This window comes from Pristiophorus japonicus, unplaced genomic scaffold, assembly GCF_044704955.1.
Source record: "Pristiophorus japonicus isolate sPriJap1 unplaced genomic scaffold, sPriJap1.hap1 HAP1_SCAFFOLD_342, whole genome shotgun sequence".
Taxonomy (NCBI): Eukaryota; Metazoa; Chordata; class Chondrichthyes; family Pristiophoridae; genus Pristiophorus; species Pristiophorus japonicus.
The window spans coordinates 606,952-620,063 of record NW_027253237.1 but is presented as its reverse complement, the minus strand read 5'-3'; positions in this window follow the sequence as shown (position 1 = coordinate 620,063).

Genomic DNA, 13,112 nt, shown 5'->3' with positions numbered 1-13,112 from the left:
ATAGAGGGGACACACTGGGGAACAAGGGAATATAGAGGGGGCACACTGGTGGAACAGGAATATAGAGCGGACACACAGGGGAACAGGGATATAGAGGGGACACATTGGGGAACAGGTTTATAGAGGGGACACACTGGGGAACAGAGGGATGTAGAGGGGCACACTGGGGGAACAGGGATATAGAGGGGACACACTGCGGAACAGAGATATAGAGGGGACACACTGGGGAACAGGGATATAGAAGGGACACACTGGGGAACAGGGATATAGAGGGGGACACACTGGGGAACAGGGATATAGAGGGGGCACACTGGGGAACAGGGATATAGAGGGGACACACTGGGGAACAGGGATATAGAGGGGGCGCACTGGGGAACAGGGATATAGAGGGGGACACACTGGGTAACAGGGATATAGAGGGGACACACTGGGGAACAGGGATATAGAGGGGACACGCTGGGGAACAGGGATATAGTGGGGACACACTGGGGAACAGGGATATAGTGGGGACACACTGGGGAAGAGGGATATAGAGGAGACACACTGGGGAACAGGGATATAGAGGGGACACGCTGGGGAACAGGGATATAGCGGGGACACACTGGGGAACAGGGATATAGAGGGGACACACTGGGGAACAGGGGGATATAGAGGGGGCGCACTGGTGGAACAGGAATATAGAGCGGACACACTGGGGAACAGGGATATAGAGGGGACACATTGGGGAACAGGTTTACAGAGGGGACACACTGGGGAACAGAGGGATGTAGAGGGGCACACTGGGGAACAGGGATATAGAGGGGCACACTGGGGGAACAGGGATATAGAGGGGACACACTGGGGAACAGAGATATAGAGGGGACACACTGGGGAACAGGGATATAGAAGGGACACACTGGGGAACAGGGATATAGAGGGGACACACTGGGGAACAGGGATATAGAGGGGACACACTGGGGAACAGGGATATAGAGGGGACACACTGGGGAACAGGGATATAGAGGGGACACACTGGGGAACAGGGATATAGAGGGGACACACTGTGGAACAGGGATATAGACGGGGCACACTGGGAAACAGGGATATAGAGGGGGCACCCTGGGAAACTGGGATATAGAGGGGACACGCTGGGGAACAGGGATATAGAGGGGACACACTGGGGAACAGGGGGATATAGTGGGGGCACACTGGTGGAACAGGAATATAGAGCGGACACACTGGGGAACAGGGATATAGAGGGGACACACTGGGGAACAGGGATATAGAGGGGACACACTGGGGAACAGGGATATAGAGGAGACACACTGGGGAACAGGGATATAGAGGGGACACGCTGGGGAACAGGGATATAGAGGGGACACGCTGGGGAACAGGGATATAGCGGGGACACGCTGGGGAACAGGGATATAGCGGGGACACACTGGGGAACAGGGATATAGAGGGGACACACTGGGGAACAGGGATATAGAGGAGACACACTGGGGAACAGGGATATAGAGGGGACACGCTGGGGAACAGGGATATAGCGGGGACACGCTGGGGAACAGGGATATAGAGGGGACACACTGGGGAACAGGGGGATATAGAGGGGGCACACTGGTGGAACAGGAATATAGAGCGGACACACTGGGGAACAGGGATATAGAGGGGACACATTGGGGAACAGGTTTATAGAGGGGACACACTGGGGAACAGAGGGATGTAGAGGGGCACACTGGGGAACAGGGATATAGAGGGGGCACACTGGGGGAACAGGGATATAGAGGGGACACACTGGGGAACAGAGATATAGAGGGGACACACTGGGGAACAGGGATATAGAAGGGACACACTGGGGAACAGGGATATAGAGGGGGACACACTGGGGAACAGGGATATAGAGGGGGCACACTGGGGAACAGGGATATAGAGGGGACACACTGGGGAACAGGGATATAGAGGGGGCGCACTGGGGAACAGGGATATAGAGGGGGACACACTGGGGAACAGGGATATAGAGGGGACACACTGGGGAACAGGGATATAGAGGGGACACGCTGGGGAACAGGGATATAGTGGGGACACACTGGGGAACAGGGATATAGTGGGGACACACTGGGGAAGAGGGATATAGAGGAGACACACTGGGGAACAGGGATATAGAGGGGACACGCTGGGGAACAGGGATATAGCGGGGACACACTGGGGAACAGGGATATAGAGGGGACACACTGGGGAACAGGGGGATATAGAGGGGGCACACTGGTGGAACAGGAATATAGAGCGGACACACTGGGGAACAGGGATATAGAGGGGACACATTGGGGAACAGGTTTATAGAGGGGACACACTGGGGAACAGAGGGATGTAGAGGGGCACACTGGGGAACAGGGATATAGAGGGGGCACACTGGGGGAACAGGGATTATAGAGGGGACACACTGGGGAACAGAGATGTAGAGGGGACACACTGGGGAACAGGGATATAGAAGGGACACACTGGGGAACAGGGATATAGAGGGGACACACTGGGGAACAGGGATATAGAGGGGACACACTGGGGAACAGGGATATAGAGGGGACACACTGGGGAACAGGGATATAGAGGGGACACACTGGGGAACAGGGATATAGACGGGGCACACTGGGAAACAGGGATATAGAGGGGGCACCCTGGGAAACTGGGATATAGAGGGGACACGCTGGGGAACAGGGATATTGAGGGGACACACTGGGGAACAGGGGGATATAGAGGGGGCACACTGGTGGAACATGAATATAGAGCGGACACACTGGGGAACAGGGATATAGAGGGGACACACTGGGGAACAGGGATATAGAGGGGACACACTGGGGAACAGGGATATAGACGGGGCACACTGGGAAACAGGGATATAGAGGGGGCACCCTGGGAAACTGGGATATAGAGGGGACACATTGGGGAACAGGGATATACAGCGGACACACTGGGGAACTGTGGGATATAGAGGGGACACACTGGGGAACAGAGGGATATAGAGGAGACACACTGAGGAACAGGGATATAGAGGGGACACACTGGGGGAACAGGGATTTAGAGGGGGACACACTGGGGAAGAGATATAGAGGGGACATACTGGGGATAGGGATATACAGGGGGACACACTGGGGAACAGGAATATAGAGTAGTCACACTGGGGAACAGGGATATAGAGGGGGCACACTGGGGAACAGGGATATAGAGGGGGACACACTGGGGAACAGGGGGATATAGAGGGGACACACTGGGGGAACAGGGATATAGAGGAGACACACTGGGGAACAGGGGGATATAGAGGGGCACACTGGGGAACAGGGATATAGAGGGGACACACTGGTGAACAGGGATATAGAGGGGACACACTGGGGAACAGGGATATATAAGGGGACACATTGGGGAAAAGGGGGATAAAGAGGGGACACACTGGGGAATAGGGGGATATAGAGGGGACCCACTGGGGAACAGGGATATAGATGGGGACATACTGGGGAACAGAGGGATATAGAGGGGACACACTGGGGAACAGGGATATAGTTGTGACCCACTGGGGAACAGCGATATAGAGGGGGACACACTGGGGAACAGGGATATAGACGGGACACACTGGGGGAACAGGGATATAGAGGGGACACACTGGGGAACAGGGATATAGAGGGGACTCACTGGGGAACAGGGATATAGAGGGGACACAATGGGGAACAGGGATATAGAGGGGACACACTGGGGAACAGGGATATAGAGGGGGACACACTGGGGAACAGGGATATAGAGGGGACACATTGGGGCACAGGGATATAGAGGGGACACACTGGGGAACAGGGATATAGAGGGGGCACACTGGGGAACAGGGATATAGAGGGGACACACTGGGGAACAAGGGGATATAGAGGGGGCACACTGGTGGAACAGGAATATAGAGCGGACACACAGGGGAACAGGGATATAGAGGGGACACATTGGGGAACAGGTTTATAGAGGGGACACACTGGGGAACAGAGGGATGTAGAGGGGCACACTGGGGGAACAGGGATATAGAGGGGACACACTGCGGAACAGAGATATAGAGGGGACACACTGGGGAACAGGGATATAGAAGGGACACACTGGGGAACAGGGATATAGAGGGGGACACACTGGGGAACAGGGATATAGAGGGGGCACACTGGGGAACAGGGATATAGAGGGGACACACTGGGGAACAGGGATATAGAGGGGGCGCACTGGGGAACAGGGATATAGAGGGGGACACACTGGGGAACAGGGATATAGAGGGGACACACTGGGGAACAGGGATATAGAGGGGACACGCTGGGGAACAGGGATATAGTGGGGACACACTGGGGAACAGGGATATAGTGGGGACACACTGGGGAAGAGGGATATAGAGGAGACACACTGGGGAACAGGGATATAGAGGGGACACGCTGGGGAACAGGGATATAGCGGGGACACACTGGGGAACAGGGATATAGAGGGGACACACTGGGGAACAGGGGGATATAGAGGGGGCGCACTGGTGGAACAGGAATATAGAGCGGACACACTGGGGAACAGGGATATAGAGGGGACACATTGGGGAACAGGTTTACAGAGGGGACACACTGGGGAACAGAGGGATGTAGAGGGGCACACTGGGGAACAGGGATATAGAGGGGCACACTGGGGGAACAGGGATATAGAGGGGACACACTGGGGAACAGAGATATAGAGGGGACACACTGGGGAACAGGGATATAGAAGGGACACACTGGGGAACAGGGATATAGAGGGGACACACTGGGGAACAGGGATATAGAGGGGACACACTGGGGAACAGGGATATAGAGGGGACACACTGGGGAACAGGGATATAGAGGGGACACACTGGGGAACAGGGATATAGAGGGGACACACTGGGGAACAGGGATATAGACGGGGCACACTGGGAAACAGGGATATAGAGGGGGCACCCTGGGAAACTGGGATATAGAGGGGACACGCTGGGGAACAGGGATATAGAGGGGACACACTGGGGAACAGGGGGATATAGTGGGGGCACACTGGTGGAACAGGAATATAGAGCGGACACACTGGGGAACAGGGATATAGAGGGGACACACTGGGGAACAGGGATATAGAGGGGACACACTGGGGAACAGGGATATAGACGGGGCACACTGGGAAACAGGGATATAGAGGGGCCACCCTGGGAAACTGGGATATAGAGGGGACACATTGGGGAACAGGGATATACAGCGGACACACTGGGGAACTGTGGGATATAGAGGGCACACACTGGGGAACAGAGGGATATAGAGGAGACACACTGAGGAACAGGGATATAGAGGGGACACACTGGGGGAACAGGGATTTAGAGGGGGACACACTGGGGAAGAGATATAGAGGGGACATACTGGGGATAGGGATATACAGGGGGACACACTGGGGAACAGGAATATAGAGTAGTCACACTGGGGAACAGGGATATAGAGGGGGCACACTGGGGAACAGGGATATAGAGGGGGACACACTTGGGAACAGGGGGATATAGAGGGGACACACTGGGGGAACAGGGATATAGAGGAGACACACTGGGGAACAGGGGGATATAGAGGGGCACACTGGGGAACAGGGATATAGAGGGGACACACTGGTGAACAGGGATATAGAGGGAACACACTGGGGAACAGGGATATATAAGGGGACACATTGGGGAAAAGGGGGATAAAGAGGGGACACACTGGGGAATAGGGGGATATAGAGGGGACCCACTGGGGAACAGGGATATAGATGGGGACATACTGGGGAACAGAGGGATATAGAGGGGACACACTGGGGAACAGGGATATAGAGGGGACCCACTGGGGAACAGCGATATAGAGGGGGACACACTGGGGAACAGGGATATAGACGGGACACACTGGGGGAACAGGGATATAGAGGGGACACACTGGGGAACAGGGATATAGAGGGGACACACTGGGGAACAGGGATATAGAGGGGGACACACTGGGGAACAGGGATATAGAGGGGACACACTGGGGCACAGGGATATAGAGGGGACACACTGGGGAACAGGGATATAGAGGGGGCACACTGGGGAACAGGGATATAGAGGGGACACATTGGGAACAGAGATATAGAGGGGACACACTGGGGAACAGGGATATAGAGGGGGCACACTGGGGAACAGGGATATAGAGGGGACACACTGGGGAACAGGGATATAGAGGGGGACACACTGGGGAACAGGGATATAGAGGGGACACACTGGGGAACAGGGATATAGATGGGACACGCTGGGGAACAGGGATATAGCGGGGATACACTGGGGAACAGGGATATAGAGGGGGACACACTGGGGAACAGGGATATAGAGGGGGACACACTGGGGAACAGGGATATAGAGGGGGACACACTGGGGAACAGGGATATAGAGGGGACACACTGGGGAACAGGTTTATAGAGGGGACACACTGGGGAACAGAGGGATGTAGAGGGGCACACTGGGGAACAGGGATATAGAGGGGGCACACTGGGGGAACAGGGATATAGAGGGGACACACTGGGGAACAGAGATATAGAGGGGACACACTGGGGAACAGGGCTATAGAGGGGACACACTGGGGAACAGGGATATAGAGGGGACACGCTGGGGAACAGGGATATAGCGGGGACACGCTGGGGAACAGGGATATAGAGGGGACACACTGGGGAACAGGGGGATATAGAGGGGGCACACTGGTGGAACAGGAATATAGAGCGGACACACTGGGGAACAGGGATATAGAGGGGACACATTGGGGAACAGGTTTATAGAGGGGACACACTGGGGAACAGAGGGATGTAGAGGGGCACACTGGGGAACAGGGATATAGAGGGGGCACACTGGGGGAACAGGGATATAGAGGGGACACACTGGGGAACAGAGATATAGAGGGGACACACTGGGGAACAGGGATATAGAAGGGACACACTGGGGAACAGGGATATATAGGGGGACACACTGGGGAACAGGGATATAGAGAGGGCACACTGGGGAATAGGGATATAGAGGGGACACACTGGGGAACAGGGATATAGAGGGGGCGCACTGGGGAACAGGGATATAGAGGGGGACACACTGGGGAACAGGGATATAGAGGGGACACACTGGGGAACAGGGATATAGAGGGGACACGCTGGGGAACAGGGATATAGTGGGGACACACTGGGGAACAGGGATATCGTGGGGACACACTGGGGAAGAGGGATATAGAGGAGACACACTGGGGAACAGGGATATAGAGGGGACACGCTGGGGAACAGGGATATAGCGGGGACACGCTGGGGAACAGGGATATAGAGGGGACACACTGGGGAACAGGGGGATATAGAGGGGGCACACTGGTGGAACAGGAATATATAGCGGACACACTGGGGAACAGGGATATAGAGGGGACACATTGGGGAACAGGTTTATAGAGGGGGCACACTGGGGGAACAGGGATATAGAGGGGACACACTGGGGAACAGAGATATAGAGGGGACACACTGGGGAACAGGGATATAGAAGGGACACACTGGGGAACAGGGATATAGAGGGGACACACTGGGGAACAGGGATATAGAGGGGACACACTGGGGAACAGGGATATAGAGGGGACACACTGGGGAACAGGGATATAGAGGGGACACACTGGGGAACAGGGATATAGAGGGGACACACTGGGGAACAGGGATATAGACGGGGCACACTGGGGAACAGGGATATAGAGGGGGACACACTGGGGAACAGGGATATAGAGGGGACACGCTGGCGAACAGGGATATAGAGGGGACACACTGGGGAACAGGGGGATATAGAGGGGGCACACTGGTGGAACAGGAATATAGAGCGGACACACTGGGGAACAGGGATATAGAGGGGACACACTGGGGAACAGGGATATAGAGGGGACACACTGGGGAACAGGGATATAGAGGGGGCACCCTGGGAAACTGGGATATAGAGGGGACACATTGGGGAACAGGGATATACAGCGGACACACTGGGGAACTGTGGGATATAGAGCGGACACACTGGGGAATAGAGGGATATAGAGGAGACACACTGAGGAACAGGGATATAGAGGGGACACACTGGGGGAACAGGGATTTAGAGGGGGACACACTGGGGAAGAGATATAGAGGGGACATACTGGGGATAGGGATATACAGGGGGACACACTGGGAACAGGAATATAGAGTAGTCACACTGGGGAACAGGGATATAGAGGGGGCACACTGGGGAACAGGGATATAGAGGGGGACACACTGGGGAACAGGGGGATATAGAGGGGCACACTGGGGAACAGGGATATAGAGGGGACACACTGGTGAACAGGGATATAGAGGGGACACACTGGGGAACAGGGATATATAAGGGGACACATTGGGGAAAAGGGGGATAAAGAGGGGACACACTGGGGAATAGGGGGATATAGAGGGGACCCACTGGGGAACAGGGATATAGATGGGGACATACTGGGGAACAGAGGGATATAGAGGGGACACACTGGGGAACAGGGATATAGAGGGGACCCACTGGGGAACAGCGATATAGAGGGGGACACACTGGGGAACAGGGATATAGACGGGACACACTGGGGGAACAGGGATATAGAGGGGACACACTGGGGAACAGGGATATAGAGGGGACTCACTGGGGAACAGGGATATAGAGGGGACACAATGGGGAACAGGGATATAGAGGGGACACACTGGGGAACAGGGATATAGAGGGGACACACTGGGGAACAGGGATATAGAGGGGGACACACTGGGGAACAGGGATATAGAGGGGGACACACTGGGGAACAGGGATATAGAGGGGACACACTGGGGAACAGGGATATAGAGGGGACACGCTGGGGAACAGGGATATAGCGGGGACACGCTGGGGAACAGGGATATAGAGGGGACACACTGGGGAACAGGGGGATATAGAGGGGGCACACTGGTGGAACAGGAATATAGAGCGGACACACTGGGGAACAGGGATATAGAGGGGACACATTGGGGAACAGGTTTATAGAGGGGACACACTGGGGAACAGAGGGATGTAGAGGGGCACACTGGGGAACAGGGATATAGAGGGGGCACACTGGGGGAACAGGGATATAGAGGGGACACACTGGGGAACAGAGATATAGAGGGGACACACTGGGGAACAGGGATATAGAAGGGACACACTGGGGAACAGGGATATAGAGGGGGACACACTGGGGAACAGGGATATAGAGGGGGCACACTGGGGAACAGGGATATAGAGGGGACACACTGGGGAACAGGGATATAGAGGGGGTGCACTGGGGAACAGGGATATAGAGGGGGACACACTGGGGAACAGGGATATAGAGGGGACACACTGGGGAACAGGGATATAGAGGGGACACGCTGGGGAACAGGGATATAGTGGGGACACACTGGGGAACAGGGATATAGTGGGGACACACTGGGGAAGAGGGATATAGAGGAGACACACTGGGGAACAGGGATATAGAGGGGACACGCAGGGGAACAGGGATATAGCGGGGCACGCTGGGGAACAGGGATATAGAGGGGACACACTGGGGAACAGGGGGATATAGAGGGGGCACACTGGTGGAACAGGAATATAGAGCGGACACACTGGGGAACAGAGGGATGTAGAGGGGCACACTGGGGAACAGGGATATAGAGGGGGCACACTGGGGGAACAGGGATATAGAGGGGACACACTGGGGAACAGGGATATAGAAGGGACACACTGGGGAACAGGGATATAGAGGGGACACACTGGGGAACAGGGATATAGAGGGGACACACTGGGGAACAGGGATATAGAGGGGACACACTGGGGAACAGGGATATAGAGGGGACACACTGGGGAACAGGGATACAGAGGGGACACACTGGGGAACAGGGATATAGACGGGGCACACTGGGAAACAGGGATATAGAGGGGGCACCCTGGGAAACTGGGATATAGAGGGGACACGCTGGGGAACAGGGATATAGAGGGGACACACTGGGGAACAGGGGGATATAGAGGGGGCACACTGGTGGAACAGGAATATAGAGCGGACACACTGGGGAACAGGGATATAGAGGGGACACACTGGGGAACAGGGATATAGAGGGGACACACTGGGGAACAGGGATATAGAGGGGGCACCCTGGGAAACTGGGATATAGAGGGGACACATTGGGGAACAGGGATATACAGCGGACACACTGGGGAACTGTGGGATATAGAGGGGACACACTGGGGAACAGAGGGATATAGAGGAGACACACTGAGGAACAGGGATATAGAGGGGACACACTGGGGGAACAGGGATTTAGAGGGGGACACACTGGGGAAGAGATATAGAGGGGACATACTGGGGATAGGGATATACAGGGGGACACACTGGGGAACAGGAATATAGAGTAGTCACACTGGGGAACAGGGATATAGAGGGGGCACACTGGGGAACAGGGATATAGAGGGGGACACACTGGGGAACAGGGGGATATAGAGGGGACACACTGGGGGAACAGGGATATAGAGGAGACACACTGGGGAACCGGGGACATATAGAGGGGCACACTGGGAAACAGGGATATAGAGGGGACACACTGGTGAACAGGGATATAGAGGGGACACACTGGGGAACAGGGATATAGAGGGGACCCACTGGGGAACAGCGATATAGAGGGGGACACACTGGGGAACAGGGATATAGACGGGACACACTGGGGGAACAGGGATATAGAGGGGACCCACTGGGGAACAGGGATATAGAGGGGACTCACTGGGGAACAGGGATATAGAGGGGACACAATGGGGAACAGGGATATAGAGGGGACACACTGGGGAACAGGGATATAGAGGGGGACACACTGGGGAACAGGGATATAGAGGGGACACACTGGGGAACAGGGATATAGAGGCGGACACACTGGGGAACAGGGATATAGAGGGGGACACACTGGGGAACAGGGATATAGAGGGGGCACACTGGGGAACAGGGATATAGAGGGGACACATTGGGAACAGAGATTTCGAGGGGACACACTGGGGAACAGGGATATAGAGGGGGCAAACTGGGGAACTGGGATATAGAGGGGACACACTGGGGAACAGGGATATAGAGGGGGACACACTGGGGAACAGGGATATAGAGGGGACACATTGGGGAACAGGGATATAGATGGGACACGCTGGGGAACAGGGATATAGAGGGGGACACACTGGGGAACAGGGATATAGAGGGGGACACACTGGGGAACAGGGGGATATAGAGGGGACACACTGGGGGAACAGGGATATAGAGGGGGACACACTGGGGAACAGGGATATAGAGGGGACACACTGGGGGAACAGGGATATAGAGGGCGCACACTGGGGAATAGGGATATATAGCGGACACACTGGGGAACAGTGGGATATAGAGGGGACACACTGGGGAACAGATGGATATAGAGGAGACACACTGAGGAACAGTGATATAGAGGGGACACACTGGGGGAACAGGGATATAGAGGGGGACACACTGGGGAACAGGGATACAGAGGAGACACACTGGGGAACAGGGATATAGAGGGGGACACACTGGGGAACAGGGATATAGAGGGGGCACACTGGGGAACAGGGATATAGAGGGGACACATTGGGAACAGATATTTCGAGGGGACACACTGGGGAACAGGTTTATAGAGGGGACACACTGGGGAACAGAGGGATGTAGAGGGGCACACTGGGGAACAGGGATATAGAGGGGGCACACTGGGGGAACAGGGATATAGAGGGGACACACTGGGGAACAGAGATATAGAGGGGACACACTGGGGAACAGGGATATAGAGGGGACACATTGCGGAACAGGTTTATAGAGGGGACACACTGGGGAACAGGGGGATATAGAGGGGACACACTGGGGGAACAGGGATATAGAGGGGGACACACTGGGGAACAGGGATATAGAGGGGACACACTGGGGGAACAGGGATATAGAGGGCGCACACTGGGGAATAGGGATATATAGCGGACACACTGGGGAACAGTGGGATATAGACGGGACACACTGGGGAACAGATGGATATAGAGGAGACACACTGAGGAACAGTGATATAGAGGGGACACACTGGGGGAACAGGGATATAGAGGGGGACACACTGGGGAACAGGGATACAGAGGAGACACACTGGGGAACAGGGATATGGAGGGGACACGCTGGGGAACAGGGATATAGAGGGGACACACTGGGGAACAGGGGGATATAGAGGGGGCACACTGGGGGAACAGGACTATAGAGCGGACACACTGGGCAACAGGGGGATATAGAGGGGACACATTGCGGAACAGGTTTATAGAGGGGACACACTGGGGAACAGGGGGATATAGAGGGGACACACTGGGGGAACAGGGATATAGAGGGGGACACACTGGGGAACAGGGATATAGAGGGGACACACTGGGGGAACAGGGATATAGAGGGGGACACACTGGGGAACAGGTTTATAGAGGGGACACACTGGGGAACAGAGGGATATAGAGGGGACACACTGGGGAACAGGGATATAGAGGGGACACACTGGGGAACAGGGATATAGAGGGGACACACTGGGGAACAGGGATATAGAGGGGACACACTGGGGAACAGGGATATAGAGGGGACACAATGGGGAACAGGGATATAGAGGGGACACACTGGGGAACAGGGATATAGAGGGGACACACTGGGGAACAGGGATATAGAGGGGGACACACTGGAGAACAGGGATATAGAGGGGACACACTGGGGAACAGGGATATAGAGGGGTGACACACTGGGGAACAGGGATATAGAGGGGGCACACTGGGGAACAGGGATATAGAGGGGACACACTGGGGAACAGGGATATAGAGGGGACACACTGGGGAACAGGGATATAGAGGGGGCACACTGAGGAACAGGGATATAAAGGGGACACACTGGGGAACAGGGATATAGAGGGGGACACACTGGGGAACAGGGATATAGAGGAGACACTCTGTTGAACAGGGATATAGAGGGGACACATTTGGGAACAGGGATATAGAGGGGACACGCTGGGGAACAGGGATATAGCGGGGACACACTGGGGAACAGTGATATAGTGGGGACACA